This window comes from Lontra canadensis, unplaced genomic scaffold, assembly GCF_010015895.1.
Source record: "Lontra canadensis isolate GAN:19392208 unplaced genomic scaffold, GSC_riverotter_1.0 scaffold142, whole genome shotgun sequence".
Classification (NCBI taxonomy): Eukaryota; Metazoa; Chordata; class Mammalia; order Carnivora; family Mustelidae; genus Lontra; species Lontra canadensis.
The window spans coordinates 2,105,152-2,120,979 of NW_022631136.1; positions in this window are offsets into that span (position 1 = coordinate 2,105,152).

Below are 15,828 nucleotides of genomic sequence, written 5' to 3' on the forward strand. Positions count from 1 at the left end.
CTCCCTATCGGCTAGGACCCTTAGGAATAACTTCATGGGAGAGACACAGGGTGTGTAGTGAGCCTTGAAGGCTGGGTGCTCTTCCCTCTGATAGACATTGATGTGGCATGTAGAACACTTACAGAGAGGAGGGCAGTCTGGGGGGTTAACGGGAACAGAACCACAGAGGGGCGAATGTCAGGACACATTTGGAGAAACAGTAAGTGCAACTAGAAAGGGCTTGGGTGGGCGCTAAAGATTTAAACTGTGGACACAATTAAACCACAGAAGTGATAGTCGCCAATGGAGCAGGGAGGGGGGAGCCAGTAGATGATGGTGGGGAGGACATAGGCCTGAATTCGGATGATGGAGGCCTGAATTCAGATGATGGTGGTGACAGTGGGCAGGAGGGTGCAGACTGTTTGAGAATAAACTTCAGGAGAATCTGCGGGGCTTTCCTACTGAGCTGGGGACAGGAGGAAGAGGAAGGAGCACAACTCCCTGAAATTTTCCAGCCAGGGCACCTATTATCATTGTGTGCCGGCCAAATGCAGGGAGGAGACCCTGGTTGGCACAGGAAGGTGCTGAGCAAGGGGCTGGTGGGATTCCAGGTGGAAATGACCTATTTTGTGATGAGTCTCAAATTGTTGGACCCACCCGGGCATGGTGACTTGGGAGAGCGTGTAGACACTGGCTTTTCCAGTTGATGCTATACAGAGCCTGCTTCCCTGGACAGGGCCCGGTGGCTTCCTGCACATGCTGGTGGTCAGGCTGAGGTCCTGGCAGGATGCCTGGTGCCCACAGAGGTTTTCCTGACCAGGCTCAGTCTAGTGATGAGAATGTCATACTGGCATTTGGAAAGCAGGCTGTAGCTGCTGGGCAAGGCACTTCAGGGAATGCTGGGATGGAGGCAGCAATTCCTGGTCCTTGAGAGGAATTTGTGCTACAGGTGAGGAGACAAGCTGTGAGGGGAGACAGTGAAGGGAGATCAGGAGGTGGAAGTAAATATTAGCTGAATGCAGAGCCAGGCACCCTCCAGGTTCTGGTCAGATGTTGTTTCCATCATGAAGCCTCCCTGAATCCCCCCAGACTGGGGCTGGGTGTTAGTTCTCGGGCCTCCCTTGGTACCTCATGACCCTTATCACGGGGTGTAGAAATTGCTTATGAAGTTGTTTGTCTCCCTCACAGCCTGTAGGTTTCTTGGGGACAGAGATTTGTCTTGGTGTGTGGTGTCTTCTGAGCAGACTGTGGGGGATGTTGGCAGAGAGTGTAAATCACTGTTCAACACGAGCTGCTGAGGACAGCGGCTGTGGCTCGGAGCCACATACCCTTTGCTTAATAACCCACTGGGATACCTGAGAATGGGCTGGGGAGAAAGCTACAGCCGAGCTCAGCTCAGACTGTGCCCAACTTCTCTCTGTGAAAAACGTGATTTAATATCTGTCACCTATTCTAGCAAATACGAGTTAAATCCCTTCATGTTTTAAAACACATTCATGCTTCTCAGCTTCATCTGTTCTTAAAAGTTAATGGTAAATGTGTCATCAAGGTCTGTTAATGATAGAAATACTTCCACTATGAAACAGTTGTCTGACAACTCGACCCAACCCACGCTAACATTGTTTTTTCCTTGTTAATATTTAATGGTAGCAGCTGTGGTGAAGTAGAAAGAGCATTAGAAAAATGAGGTTTGAGTTCAGGTTTCCCCACTTACTAGCTTTGAGAACTAGGGCAAGTCACTTCACCTTTCTTAAGCTGCTTCTCTTCAAAGTGAGGATAACAATAACCAATATTTGGGAAAATCATTGCATTTTATAGATCGTTTTGGTATATTCATGTAGAAAGTTGAGCACCAACTTTATGCCTGACACTAAATGCTTTGGATCCAGAAATAAGGACATTTTCCTGTCTTCGGGGATCTCAGTCCAGCAGGGCAGGCAGACCAAACTATATGCAAAGGTGAATAGCATCATGGCCGAGGTGCCTTTGGCTGTTGCAGGAGTGCAGAGCAGAGAGCAGAGGTGGGGGAGATGGGGGAGGCTTCTTGCAGGGGGAGCCACCTTGAGGCTAATCTGAAGGATGAGTCTGAGCTATCCAGGTTAGGAAGGTGGGGGAATGAGGGAGTAAGGAAGAGGCATGTGGACAAATAATAGATGATCTGGAAGGTTTGGTGGTTATGTGGGTTGTGTGTTTGCAGGTTGTAGGAGATCAGGACATGGAATCCTTGAAGGACCAGATCACCAGGCGCCTCCAGTGCTGAGGGAAGAAACTTGAACTTTATTTTGAATATCATAAGGAATGTTGAAAGTTTAATAGTTATGTCTTCCTGATGACAAGAGCGATCTGTATCCATTGATAGGAAAATGGAAAATACAGAAATAGAAAGAATAAGGGTAGCATCGGGAGGTAGCCCTTGATCACATTTTGGAAAATATACTCAATGAAGGTATATGGATATGTCTGTTAAGCCCTGGCTACTTAAAGTGTGGCTCGTGGACCAGCAGCAGTGGCATCCCCCGGGACCTTGTTAGAAAGGCAGAAGCCTGGGCTGTACCCAGGCCCAGGGAACCAGACTCTGCAGTTGGAGTGGAACAAAGATGCGTGACAGTGTGTTCTCAGGTGCTTCTTGGTGGTGCAGGAGTTCGGAGGAGAGGAAGAGCCCTGCTGATAGGAATGGGTGTGGGGGCTTTTGGAAGACGTAAGACCTGAGGTAAAGTCTGTAGAATGTGTGGGATTAGGCCCCACAGAGAGGAGAGAAATGATGAATGGCATAGTGGCCAAGATAGGATTTTGGAAAGTATCAGGGTTCTCCTGAGAAAGAGAACCGAGAGGAGGTTTACTGTAGAAATCTGCTCAAGAGGTGGTGGAGGCCAAGCGGTCTCTGTACCGCTGGGGAACAGAGGATAGCTGGGGAACCAGGATATCTGGTGGTATAACTCAGTACAAGTTCAAAGGCTTGAGAATCTGGAAGGCTGATGATGTAAGTCTCCACCTGAATCCGAAAGCTCAAGAAGCAGGTGTCGATGTCCAAGGGCAGGAGAAGATGGCAGTTTCAGTTCAAACAGAGGACAAATTCTCCCCTCCTCTGCCTTTTTGTTCTATTTGGGATCAGATTAAATGATGCCCACCCCACATTGGGAAGGACCATTTGCTTTTACTTAGTCTATTAATTCAAATGTTAATCTCTTCTGAAAATATGCTCACACAGGGCGCCTGGGTGGCTCAGTGGGTTAAAGCCTCTGCCTTTGGCTCAGGTCATGATCTCAGGGTCCTGGGATCGAGCTCCGCATCGAGCTCTCTGCTCGGGAGTAAGCCTGCTTCCTCGCTCTCTCTCTCTGCCTGCCTTTCTGCCTACTTGTGATCTCTGTATGTCAAATAAATAAATAAAATCTTTAAAAAAAGAGATTTAAAAAAATATGCTCACAGACACACAGAATCATGTATTACCAGCTCTCTGGGCATCCCTTCCCCAAGTCAAGTTGACACATAACATTTTTTTTTTAAAGATTTTATTTATTTATTTGACAGGCAGAGATCACAAGTAGGCAGAGAGGCAGGGAGAGAGAGGGGGAAGCAGGCTCTCCGCCGAGCAGAGAGCCCGATGTGGGGCTCGATCCCAGGATCCTGGGACCATGACCTGAGCTGAAGACAGAGGCTTAACCCACTGATCTACCCAGGCACCCCTCAAGTAGACACATAGTATTAACCATCACCTGGAGTCAGGCCACCTGGCCTTGTCTCTTCCCTGATTGCTTTGAGACTTGGGAAAAGTTCTGATTCTCTCTGTGCCTTAGTATCCACCTCAGTAAAATAGGCATTAATAATTGAGCTTATGTTATAGGATTAGTAAAGGAATATAATAGATAATGTATATAAGACTCTTAGTGTATGGCATGTAATAAGTACTCCATAAGTTACTAGCTATTACTGTTATTACTACCAATATCAACAGTGAGAATACAACACTTGGGACATAGAAGATACTCAATAAATTTAAGCTGAATTATGTCAAACTGAATTCTAGGTGAAGGAAGAAACATCATAGGTGCAGTGGAAGTCAAGCCAGGTTGAAGAACTTATTCTCGTTAGGAATGTGAAAATATAGACCAGCATGAAGTGCTAGTTGAAACATTACTGGTTAGACTTTCACAGATGGGAGAGATTAAAGGGACACAAGAGGAGATGGACATAAGAGGACACAGTTAAGGCACAGGGAGAAGAGCTGGCAAAGGAAATGAAGAGTGAGAGGGGTAGCTAAAAGGAAGAAGGGGTCCTTGAAGAAAGATCTGGTGCAGGAAATGTACAAGATGAGCCAGGAACACCTTATTTCAGAAAGCACTGAAGTTTTCAAAGACTAGTGGAATCATGTCAAAAGGGCTTAGGACCCTACTCAAAAGAGCTCCCATGGGCTGAACATGAGCAATAGGAGCATCAAGAGCATAACTGAAACACACTAAATATGCTTAAATCTGTGAGTTACTAATGAAACTAAATAACAAAATGATCTCATTGCTCAGTTTCAGAGAATGCTGGGTAATGATTCTGACACCAGCCACAATGTGTGCGTTTTTTTCTCCCATAGCATCAATAAATTCTCTGACACTAGCTGGATGTTCTACAATTTAACTGAATTCTGACCCTGTCTCCTTAGAGGTAGCATGGGACCCACTGCTCATGTCTCAGTCTTACCAAACTGCCCATCCCCAATCTCAGAGCCAATTGAGAGTCCAGGGGGCCACCTGTGCTTCTGATCAACTGGCTGTAGGTTGGAATTTCCAATAGCCCCCTCCCCATGTTCGATTACTTTGCTAAAGTGGCTCACAGAACTCAGAGGAACATTTTACTTACTAGATCACTGGTTTATTATAAAAGGGTGTAAATCAGGAATAGCCAGATGGCAGAGATGTATTCAGCAAAGTATGTGGGAAGAGGCTTGGAGCTTCTATGCTCTCTGGAAGGTCACTTTCCCTGCATCTGCACGAGCTCAGCAACCCTGAAGCTCTCGGCGGAACCCTGTCTTTCTGGGTTTTTGTGGAGGTTTCATGACATAGGCATGACTGATTAAATCATTGACCATTGGTAACTGAACTCAATCTCTAGTTTCTATCCCATCCCTCGAAGTCAGGGGTCTGGACTGAAAGTTCCAGCTGTTCCATCACATGGCTGGTTCCCCTGGTAACTAGCCCCAACCTCAGGTGCGTTCCAAAAGTCACCTCCTTAACACAACAAAAGACTGATCGCAAGAGTTTTAGGAACTCTGTGCCAGAAATGGGGATAAGGACCAAATATATGTTTCTTATTGTAAATCACAGTATCACACTTGGGAACCAACTGTTACTTTGAAAACTGTGTATTTTCAAAATAAAAGGAAAGAATCAAGATTTACCCTGCTCTTCTTCTGTAAACTGTTCTTTAGGATAATCAAATAGTTGATGAAGAGTTTCTCTTTTGAAAAGCATCATAACTAAAAATGAATAGAATAAAACTATTTTGATTTTGCAACTCCTAATGAAATAATGGATTGGGATAATGAGCATCAGTGAACATTGGTGACTTCACAAAAGGAGAAGCAAACAGATGCTGCGGGATGAAAGCACAGACGGGCTCTGAAGTATGCTTAGCAAAAACTTGAACCTGAGTCTGATCAATCTTCAGATCTGATTCTAATCTTTAGAAAGTATAGGAGAAGAGGAACACATTAAATATGAACACAGAAATATATTAGCAAAAAAAACCATAAGAAATCTCACAAGACAAATGAACTTGTTTCTTCAATACATAAATAGCAAGGGACAGGGAGGAAAAGGGAGAGAGACTGCAGAGTAAAAGAGCGGTAAGATATCAATGAGTTGCACTAAGGGGACCTTATTTTATTCTAATTTGTGCAAACAAACTATGAGAAAATACCTTTAGGAGATAATTGAAGGACATTTGAACATTATATTAAGGAATTCTTGTTACTTTTTTAGGTATATATTGATTATATATGTATTTTATTTTTTAAACGGTTTTATTTATTTATTTAAAAGATTTTCTTTATTTGACAGACAGAGATCACAAGTAGGCAGAGAGATAAGCAGAGATAGGCAGAGGGGGAAGCAGGCTGCCCTCTGAGCAGAGAGCCCCACGTGGGGCTTGATCCCAGGACTCTGGGATCATGACCTGAGCCGAAGGCAGAGGCTTTAACCCACTGAGCCACCCAGACACCCCAGGTTTTATTTATTTTTTGGGGGGAGAGAGAGAGAGAGTGAGAGAGAGCAAGCACACAACCGAGGGCAGTGAGGGGAGGCAGAGGGAGAGAGAGAAGCAGACTCCCAGAGGAGCAGAGAGCTGGATGTGGGGCTCCATCCCTGGGGTCCTGGGATCGGGACCTGATCCGAAGGCAGACGCTCAACTGACTGAACACCCAGGCCTCCCACCTAGCATTCTCCTTTAAGGGCACTCTCACACTCCTATTTCCCTTCTGTCTTAGCACAACGTGGGAGTAAGGTTGGATAGGTGGTGTCATCTCTACTTTCCCGCTAAAGAGGGAGAGACTTGGAGAACTTGCTCAAGATCACACAGTTGTCTGAGACCAGACTTCACATATTCTGAGACCAAGGGAAGGAGACTGCATGGTGCGGTGAGAATCCAGGAGGGGCTGATTTTCAGCTCCAGTGTCCAGCAGTGTTGCTGTGAGTGGAGGACTGGGAAGGTGGAGAGACTGCTACCGGATTTGCTAATACAGTAAGGACTTGTCTGACACCGGGGAAGAGATTGGAGCCCTGGGGAGGAGAAAGCAGCCAGATTACAAGGGAGTTGAGGAAGTTTAGTGGTGAGGAAATGCAGAGCAGGTGAATTAGCATTTATGAAGCAACCTCTGCTGCCTGGTTGATTTTAATTTACACCTTCCCTGACTTTTACATTTGGTTTTCTTCCTTTGCCAAAAGTTAATCTCTTTATGGACTGGACTTGCAAGGTTCCTATGATGTTGCCTTTGTTTTGCATTCCTACCAGGAGCCCTGGTGACTCTGTGGATCATGGTTAATGATGGTGTTGACACTAAGCTGCTGTGGGCATAAAATGTGAAGCTGGTAACAGGAACACTTCTCTCTGGGTAGGTCAAGTTCTCTGCCGAGAAAGGTGGGGCTCGGGCACCAGGTTACCACTGTGTCTCTCTGCCCTCACTACCTGCGAGGTGAACTCAGTTAGTTCCAAGCCAGTGCAGACTTGCCTTTCCCTCCCAGAGTTTTCTTTCTTGACTGCAGTTTTGTGGGAATGCTTTTAGCAGTCGCTGGGGGGAGATTAAGGAGATTAGAGAGGATAGAGAAACAAAGAATGAATTATCGTTATCCCAGCGCAGGTGTGGTCCTCACCGTCTTTCTGCCTGAATTCCCAGTATTTCTCTCACCAGGTTCACGGGCAGTACAAAAGGGTGCTTGTGAGGTGCGTGGGGCTGTGAGGCACCAAGGTCATTTTGAGGTGCAGCTAAGCGGCAGGTGGGGTTGGGGAGAGAGTTTCTCCCCCAAAACTGGAGCTGGGCCATGAATTGTTGGTGGAATATCCAGCTTCACCATCTTTATATATTTGCATGACTCTATATTTCATTTATAGAAGCTCTCTTTGGTTCTGTTTTTTCTTTTGTGTATTCCAGCTCTTGTTTTATGTGTCCTATTTCTTGCTGTGTTTATTTGAACTTTTTTTTTTTCTTTAAGTAGGCTCCACGCCCGGTGTGGAGCCCAATACAAGGCTTGAACTCAGGAACTTCAGATCCTGAGATAGAGACCTGAGCTGAAATCAAAAGTCGGGCACTTAATTAACTGAGCCACCCAGGCACCCTGATTTATTTGAACATTTTAATCATGCTCATGTTAAGGTCCTGTCCAGATTGCTTGCTCTCTCTCATTATTTGGGTGCAAAGTATCTCTTCTGTTGCATAAATTATTGGTGCTTCATGGGCAGTGCAATGTTTGTCTGTGAGCCCACTTAGCAGGATTTATGTCCTGTAGAAATCCTCCAAATAGCCGGATTGTCTTCATGAAGTGGTTTGCATTTGTCTAGGGTTTTATAGTGCTCACTGCTCTGGAGTGCTTCTTAGTATCTTTGCCTGGGGATTTGGTACAGGGAGCAGTGTAGGTTTGAACGCCATGGCTTCAGGAAGCACAGGTGTGGTGCTCTGATGTCTCTCTGATGAGAGACCCCAGAGCTCCTTCTAAGTGCTGTCTAGGGTGGTAGGCTGAGTTTTCCAGTCTCTGCGTGGACAGTGCAACTCTTAAGTAGTTGTCCCTTATGGTTGTCTCCTTTAGCTAAGGGCTCAGTTCCTGTTCTCCACTGCAGCCCTAGGTCATATGGCCTCCTCTCTGGTGTACTGTTACAGCTCTGAGTTCCCTCTTTGCTTTTGGCATCTGGCTACTTCTCTTTCTGTCTTTTGATTAACCAAGTATTTCAACTTTTTAGGGGGAGGGGTTTCTATTTTATCTAGCATTGTTTGTCGTAGGAAAGGGGCTTGATGTATCTGCTATATCTTCGTCCTTTTTTTTTTTTTTTTTAAGATTTTATTTATTTGTTAGAAACAGAGGGAGCAGGGGGAGGAGCAGAGGGAGAGGAATGAGCAGACTCTGTGCTAAGCACACAGCCTGACTGGGGTTTTGATTCCACAACCCTGAGATCATGACCTGAGCTGAAATCAAGAGTAGAATGATTAACCGACTGAGCCACTCAGGTGCCCCTCCATCTTTCTTCTTCTCTTCCTCCTCCTGTTCTCCTCCTCTCCCCCGCCACTCCTCCTCTTTCTCCTCCTCTTCCACCTCCTCCTCCTTCTTCTCTTTTAAGATTTCATTTATTTATTTGAGAGAGAGAGAGTGAGAGAGCAAGAGCACAGGTGGGGAGGAGAGGGAGAAGCAGGCTCCCTGCTGACTGGGGAGCCCCATGTGAGGCTTGATCCTATGACCCTGAGATCATGACCCGAGCTGAAGGCAGCTGCCTAACTGACTGAGCCACCCACGTTCCCCTCCATCTTCATTTTTCTTTTTTTAAGATTTTATTTATTTATTTGACAGACAGAGATCACAAGTAGGCAGAGAAGCAGGCAGAGAGAGAGGAGGAAGCAGGCTCCCCGCTGAGCAGAGAGCCCGATGCGGGGCTTGATCCCAGGACCCTGGGACCATGACCTGAGCCGAAGGCAGAGGCTTTAACCTGCAGAGCCACCCAGGCGCCCCATCCTCCATCTTCATTCTTGATAGAAGTCCTAGCAAGCATCATGGCCCAAATCTTCATGAAAAGTGGTAGATTTGGGCTTATTTTTTTTCTTTTTTTTTTCATTAAAAAAGAGAATCAACATTGGATTTGGCAGTGATTTCTTGGATATGACAACAGAATCACAGGCAATAAAAGAAAAAATAAATAAATTGGACTTCATCAAAATTAAAAATTTTTGTGCATCAAAGGACATTATTAAAGGAGTGAAAAGGCAACCCGCAGTTGTGAGGAAATTTTGCAAATCATGCATTTGCTAACGGATTATTATTCACAGTATATAAAGAACTCCTACAATTCAATAACAAAAAAATGACCTGATGGGGTGCCTGGGTGGCTTAGTGGGTTAAAGCCTCTGCCTTCAGCTCAGGTCATGATCCCAGGGTTCTGGGATCGAGCCCCATATCAGGCTCTCTGCTCAGCGGGGAGCCTGCTTTCCCCCCCGCGCCCACCTGCCTCTCTGCCTACTTGTGATCTCTGTCTGTCAAATAAATAAATAAAATCTTAAAAAAAAAAAAAGAAAACGAGGGCTTGAGCAGACTTGTACTATTTGTACATAGCAGCACTAGTCACAATATACAAAAGGTGGAAAGCATCAAGTGTCCATTGATGGATGAATGGATACACAAAATGAAGTATATACCTCTAATGGAATATTATTCAGCCCTAAAAAGGAAGGAAATTCTGACATATCCCACATGGATGAAGCTTAAGGACATTATGCTAAGTGAAATAAGCCAGTTAGAAAAGGACATATATTACATGATTTTGCTTATAGGAGGTACTTGCAGTATTCAGATTCACAGAGATGGAAAATAGAATGTTGGTTGCTGGGAGTGGGAGAAGGGGGTAATGAGGAGATATTATTTAATGTCTACAGAGTTTCAATCAAAGAAGACGAAAAGTTCTGGAGATGGATGGTAGTGATGGTTACACAATGATGTGAATGTATATATTTACTGCTTCTCAACTGTGTACTTCGAAATGGTTAAAATGGGGGTGACTGGGTGGCTCAGTTGGTTAAGCCTCTGACTCTTGTTTCAGCTCAGGTCATGATTTCACGGGTTGTGAGATTAAGCTCTGTGCTCAGCTCGGAGTCTGCTTGAAGATTCTCTCCCTCTGCCCCTCCCCCCAATCACACCCACACTCTCTCTCTCAAAAATAAATAAATCTTTTAAGAATCATTAAAATGGGGGTGCCTGGGTGGCTCAGTTGGTTAAGCGGCTGCCTTCGGCTCAGGTCATGATCCTGGGGTCCTGGGATCGAGTCCCAGATCAGGCTCCCTGCTCAGCAGGGGGTCTGCTTCTCCCTCTCCTTCTGTGCTTGTGTGCACACTCTCTCTCTGTCTCAGATAAATAAACAAAATCTTAAAAAAAGCCTTAAAATGGTCAAAATGTTAAATTTCGTGTTATTTAACCCCAATAAAAAGAAAAAATGTCTCAATAAATTATGAATATTTACTAAAAAAACACTATGTGCATTAGTGTTGGTACTTTATCCTCTATCTCTTTGTGTGGCAGGAGTAACTACACGGTAGGGAAATACTGATCTCTTCCTTCTACAATGTGCTGGATATTCTCCCTTTCCCTCCAGATTCACTTCCCTGCTTCTCTGTCCTGCTCAGCCTTCTAGCTGGGTTGTCCTATGGCAGGCACTGGCAGCAAATCAGAAAAGGTGGGAAGAGAGAGAAATTGGTATTTATTCTCTTGGCTTCCTCCTGCCTCCTGTGGTCTGACAGGTGGCTGCATTTCTGAACCTAAGCCCACATCATCTGTGAGGGACCCCTTTCTCCTGCCTGTGGCTTTTGCTGGCTTCCAGTAACGGCTCCCTTGCCTTATCCAGTTAGGCCTAGTGGTGGAAACAGCTTCCTACTTTTGCTAGTTCCTGGTGCTTTGCTTGTTGTTTATCTTATCCCTACCCACACCTCTATAATAGTTTCTTCATTAAACTAAGTGTCCATGTATTTTCTGTGGGGACCTTGACTGATACAGTGCCCTAAATCTGATTTTATAGCATTATCTATTTTTTCAAATCTACTACAGTAGTCCCTCCTTATCTGTGGGGAATATGTTCTAAGACACTCAATGGATGCTGAAACCATGAATAGTACCAAACCCTATATATGCTATGTTTTTCCCCTATCATACATTTTTTAAAATTTAATTTAATTTAACTTAAGTTAACTTTACTTATTTGAGAGAGATAGATAGAGAGAGAACACAAGCAAGAAGAGGAGCAGAGGGAGAAGCAGACTCCCCACTGCACAGGGACCCCGAAGTGGGACTTCATCCCAGGACCCTGGGATCATGACCTGAGCTGAAGGCAGATGCTCAACTGACTGAGCCACCCAGGCACCCTCATACATATCTCTGATAAAGCTTAATTTATAAATTAGGCACAGTAAGATATTAACAACAATGACTAATAATAAAAGAAATTATAAGAGTGTACTATAATAAAAGTTATTTGAGTGTGATCTCTCAAAGTATCTCCTAGTACTGTACTCACCCTTCTTGTAATGGCGTGAGGTAATATAATGCCTGCATGGTGAGATGAAGTGAGGTGATGCACTGTGACCCAGTGTTGGGCTGCTTTTGACCATCTGATGGTATGTCTGTCAGAGGAGCATCAAGTGGGGGCTCCTGTGTATGCTGGGCATCATGTTAAGTACTAGTGATGTCAAAGTGCATTTAACAAGGTCCCCATTCTTGGATTCAAAGTCAAGTCAGGGAAGACAGACAAGTAAAAGCACCATTGCAATGCAGAGTGATAAGCACTATAGTAGAACAGAGTGCTGTTATGAAAGCACAGAGGCACAACACTTAGCTATCTGTTCAGGAGTGTTTGGCAAGGCTAGGGAAAAGTGGCCATGGTGAGAGCAGGAAATGAGACTGGAGGGTGGCAGGGACTGGACCATGAGGACTCTGGAATGCCCCAGGATGAGTCTGGTTTCTATCCTGCATGTTGAGAGGGCCATGCCATTTTACCATGGGAGTGACACCATCAAGTCCTCCTCTAAATCCTCTTTGGTCACAGGGTGGAGAAAGGAGTGGAAGAGGTCAAACTGGGGACAGGGAGAAGAGTAAGAGTGTTTATTGCAAAATAGTAGAGGCTGTCTTTTTAGAAGGGGAGGGACCAGTAATTGGCTGGTTTACTAAAAGAAATCAGTTCAAATGAGTACTTACAAAACAGTATTTCAACATGTATACATTGAAACATGTCTGTTTACCAATATTTTGCTATATTACGTTTCTTGTGTAAATCACGTTCATGATGATTTTTAGTGTTTTTTAAAAAGATTTGTTTATTTGAGAGAGAGAGAGAGCCTGCATGTACGTGTGTCACAAGTGTGAGTGGGGGTAGGGGCAGAGGGAGAGAATCTCAAGCAGACTCCTTGCTGGGCGTGGTGCCCTACATGGGGCTCCATCCCACGACCAGGACATCATGCAAGAGTCAGACACTAAACCGACTCCAAGTGCCCCTTGTTTGTCCCCCCCACCCCTTTTTAGTGGGGAATTTAGGGATATTTGTGGGGCAATCTGAGTGAAAGGTGCTTCTAGATTTTTACCAGTTTTTTTTTTGTCTCATTTATTTATGGTTGTCTTACATAACACCTACATCAACTACAGTGATCTTCAGTGAATTTCCTAATCAAGTCTTTGAAAATTCAATTTGGCTTTAATAAAGACAATTATCTGTACCCATATTTTATTGGTTTATAGACTATTTAGGTAAATTTCAGTTTTCAAAGAACAAATACAACTGATACAAACAGATTTGGGAATAGCCACAAATATGCTCTTAGTGAACACATGATCTCACTGATGGGGGCTCCCAAAAGCTATCCGTTAGCCTCAGATGTTTGTAGTTCTGTGGTCAGCAGTCAGCAGTTTTTTTTGAAGGGAATGGGAAGATGGTTAAATGAGTCAGCCTCAAGGAAGGTCTGAAATAAAGCAACGAGGGTGGAGAGGAGGGGATGCATATGCGAGAGGTAGAACCCAAGAAATGACTGTTTGGATGTAGTTGTGAGAACAAGAAGTCTAGGATTACCTCTGGGTTCCTGATTTGGACAGCTGGGTGGATGGTGGTGCCATCCACTGAAATCGGGAATGAATCAACAGGATCAGGTTCTGAGAGAAAGATGTACAGCTGAGCCTTGAATTACACAGGTTTGAGCTGTGCGGGTCCACTTAAACGTGGATTTTTTTCAATAAATATACTGGAAAACTTTCTAAAGATCTGCAACAATTTGAAAAAACTCATGAACTGCACAACTGAAATATCAAAAATATTAAGAAACAGATATCTCACAGGGCATAAGATATATGTAGATACTAGTCCATTTTATTACTTATTACTATAATGTATACAGAAATCTATCATAAAAGAGTTAAAATTTAGGGGTGCCTGGGTGGCTCAGTGGGTTAAAGCCTCTGCCTTCAGCTCAGGTCATGATCCCAGGGTCCTGGGATTGAGCCCCGCATCGGGCTCTCTGCTCGGAGGGCGGCGGGGGGGAGCCTGCTTCCCTCTCTCTCTCTCTGCCTGCCTCTCTGCCTACTTGTGATCTCTGTCTGTCAAATAAATAAATAAAATATTTTTTAAAAAGGAGTTAAAATTTATCAAAACTTAGACACTTACAGACTGTATGTGGCACCTTTAGCGTCAAGAGAAATGTAAATGAGCACAAAAATTTAATATTAAACCATAACCATGTAAAATTAACTGTAGCATGTACGGTACCATGATAGTTCTCTAGCTGCCTCTTGTTGCTGTTGTGGGGAGCCCGAATGTTGGGAGTATCCCAGTATCTGCACAAAACACATGATGCTAATACCACCATCTGAGCAGTTGCCTGGCTGGTAAATGGCATACTATAGTAAAAAGTAATCTTGTGGTTCTTGCTATTAGTAGTTAAGTTTGGGAGGAGTCAAAGGTTCTATGTGGATTTTCTACTGTGTGAGGGTTGGAGCCCCAACTCCTGTGTTGTTCAGTAGTCAGCTGTAGAGTCCAGTTGAGAACGCTGTGTTTGGAATTAGGTGTTCCTTATGTGGGATCCAGTTCCCATATCTGATCCACTCTCCTCAACTCTTGGTTCTCATAGTTTGTTTGGGGATCCACCCCAGTTCTAAGGGTCAAATACACAGTCCAGGCCTGTGTAGCATATATTCAGACCCATTGATGGGCCTGGGTGGTTACATGAAACAGCCCAGGGGTGGAAGCAGCCCAGGAATTTAGAGAAAGACACCATCTTCTACCACTGTGCCGAAGTTCCAGCTGTCCCTAGACTGTTCTGTTACACGGGTCAATAAATTCCTGTTCTGCTTACAATTAAAAAAAAATATTTTATTTATTTATTTGAGAGAGAGAGAGAAAGAGAGAGCACAAGTAGGGGGAACAGCAGGCAGAGGGAGAGGGAAAAGCACCTGCTGAGTAGGGAGGCTCATGTGGGGCTTAATCCCACATGATCAGGATCATGACCTGGAGCTGAAAGCTGACACTTAACTGACTGGGCCACCCAGGCACCCTGCTTACAACAATTTAAATGGAATTTCTCATCACCTGCAACAAGAATCCTAGCTGTGTGACAGCCAGGTAGAGATGTTGGGTTCAACAGATAACTTGAGAATTCTTGCGATAGATTTGGGCTGGGGATATAGAAATGTAAGTCATGAGCATACAGATTAAAGCACTGAGTCTGGAGAAGGTTGCCCAGGGAAAATGCATGGTGTAGAGACCCATCAGTGTCAGTGCCATGAAGGGGGAAGCACAGAGCCTAATCATTAGCAGGAGGGACATCTCATCCCCACTTGGAGTTTTGCGAGGCTTCCTGCAGAAAACCATGTAGGCTGAGAAGGTAAGAGTAGGTGGGAACGGACCTGAGAATGGGAGGGTGAGGGTGGGACAGAGTCCTAGGCACAGAACTTGGGCTTGGAGGTGAGAGAACCCATCGTGTGGAGGGAAGTAAAGGTCAGGATAGCTGGAATGTGTAAAGTGTGTGCATGAGAGCAGAGCCTGGGAGGTCCTGTGCGCAGTGAGCAAAGTGGGGGTGCTGTGCCTGGTCTTACATGCCCAAGAGCCCTGGGGAGTCCTTGCAAAGTAGAAGCTGGAGAGCAACCAGGTCAGAGGCTTCAGGAAGGAGGAAGGTCTGGAGAGGAGCAGGCGAGAGGAGTGGGGTCACTGAGAAGTCTTCTGCATAGCCAGACAGAGGCCGTGGTGCCTGAGTCAGGGGAAACCTGGGGTGGGTTTGAGGGATATTTTGGTGAAGAATGAGATGAACTTGAGGGTTTGGGTGGATGTGAGGAGTGACTTCCATATTTCCAGCTAGGTGGATGGGGGTGCCCTTTCCTGGGATGGGGGCAGGGTAGGAGGGGACAGCTGGGGGCTTGAATGCAGTTTGGGGTACACTGACCCAGAGGACCTGAGTCTCTTGAGGACAAGAATCTTCTTTGCCTTATTCATTCCCTTCTGCCAGATACACAGACCAGTTACACATTATAAGTAAATCTTTGCTCAATACCTGAGTACGTGAAAGATACTGGTATGATTTTATGTGGACAAATCCAGGAGGCAGTGTTGGAGTTCAGGAGCTAGGAGTGGGTTGAGGAGAGAGGCATG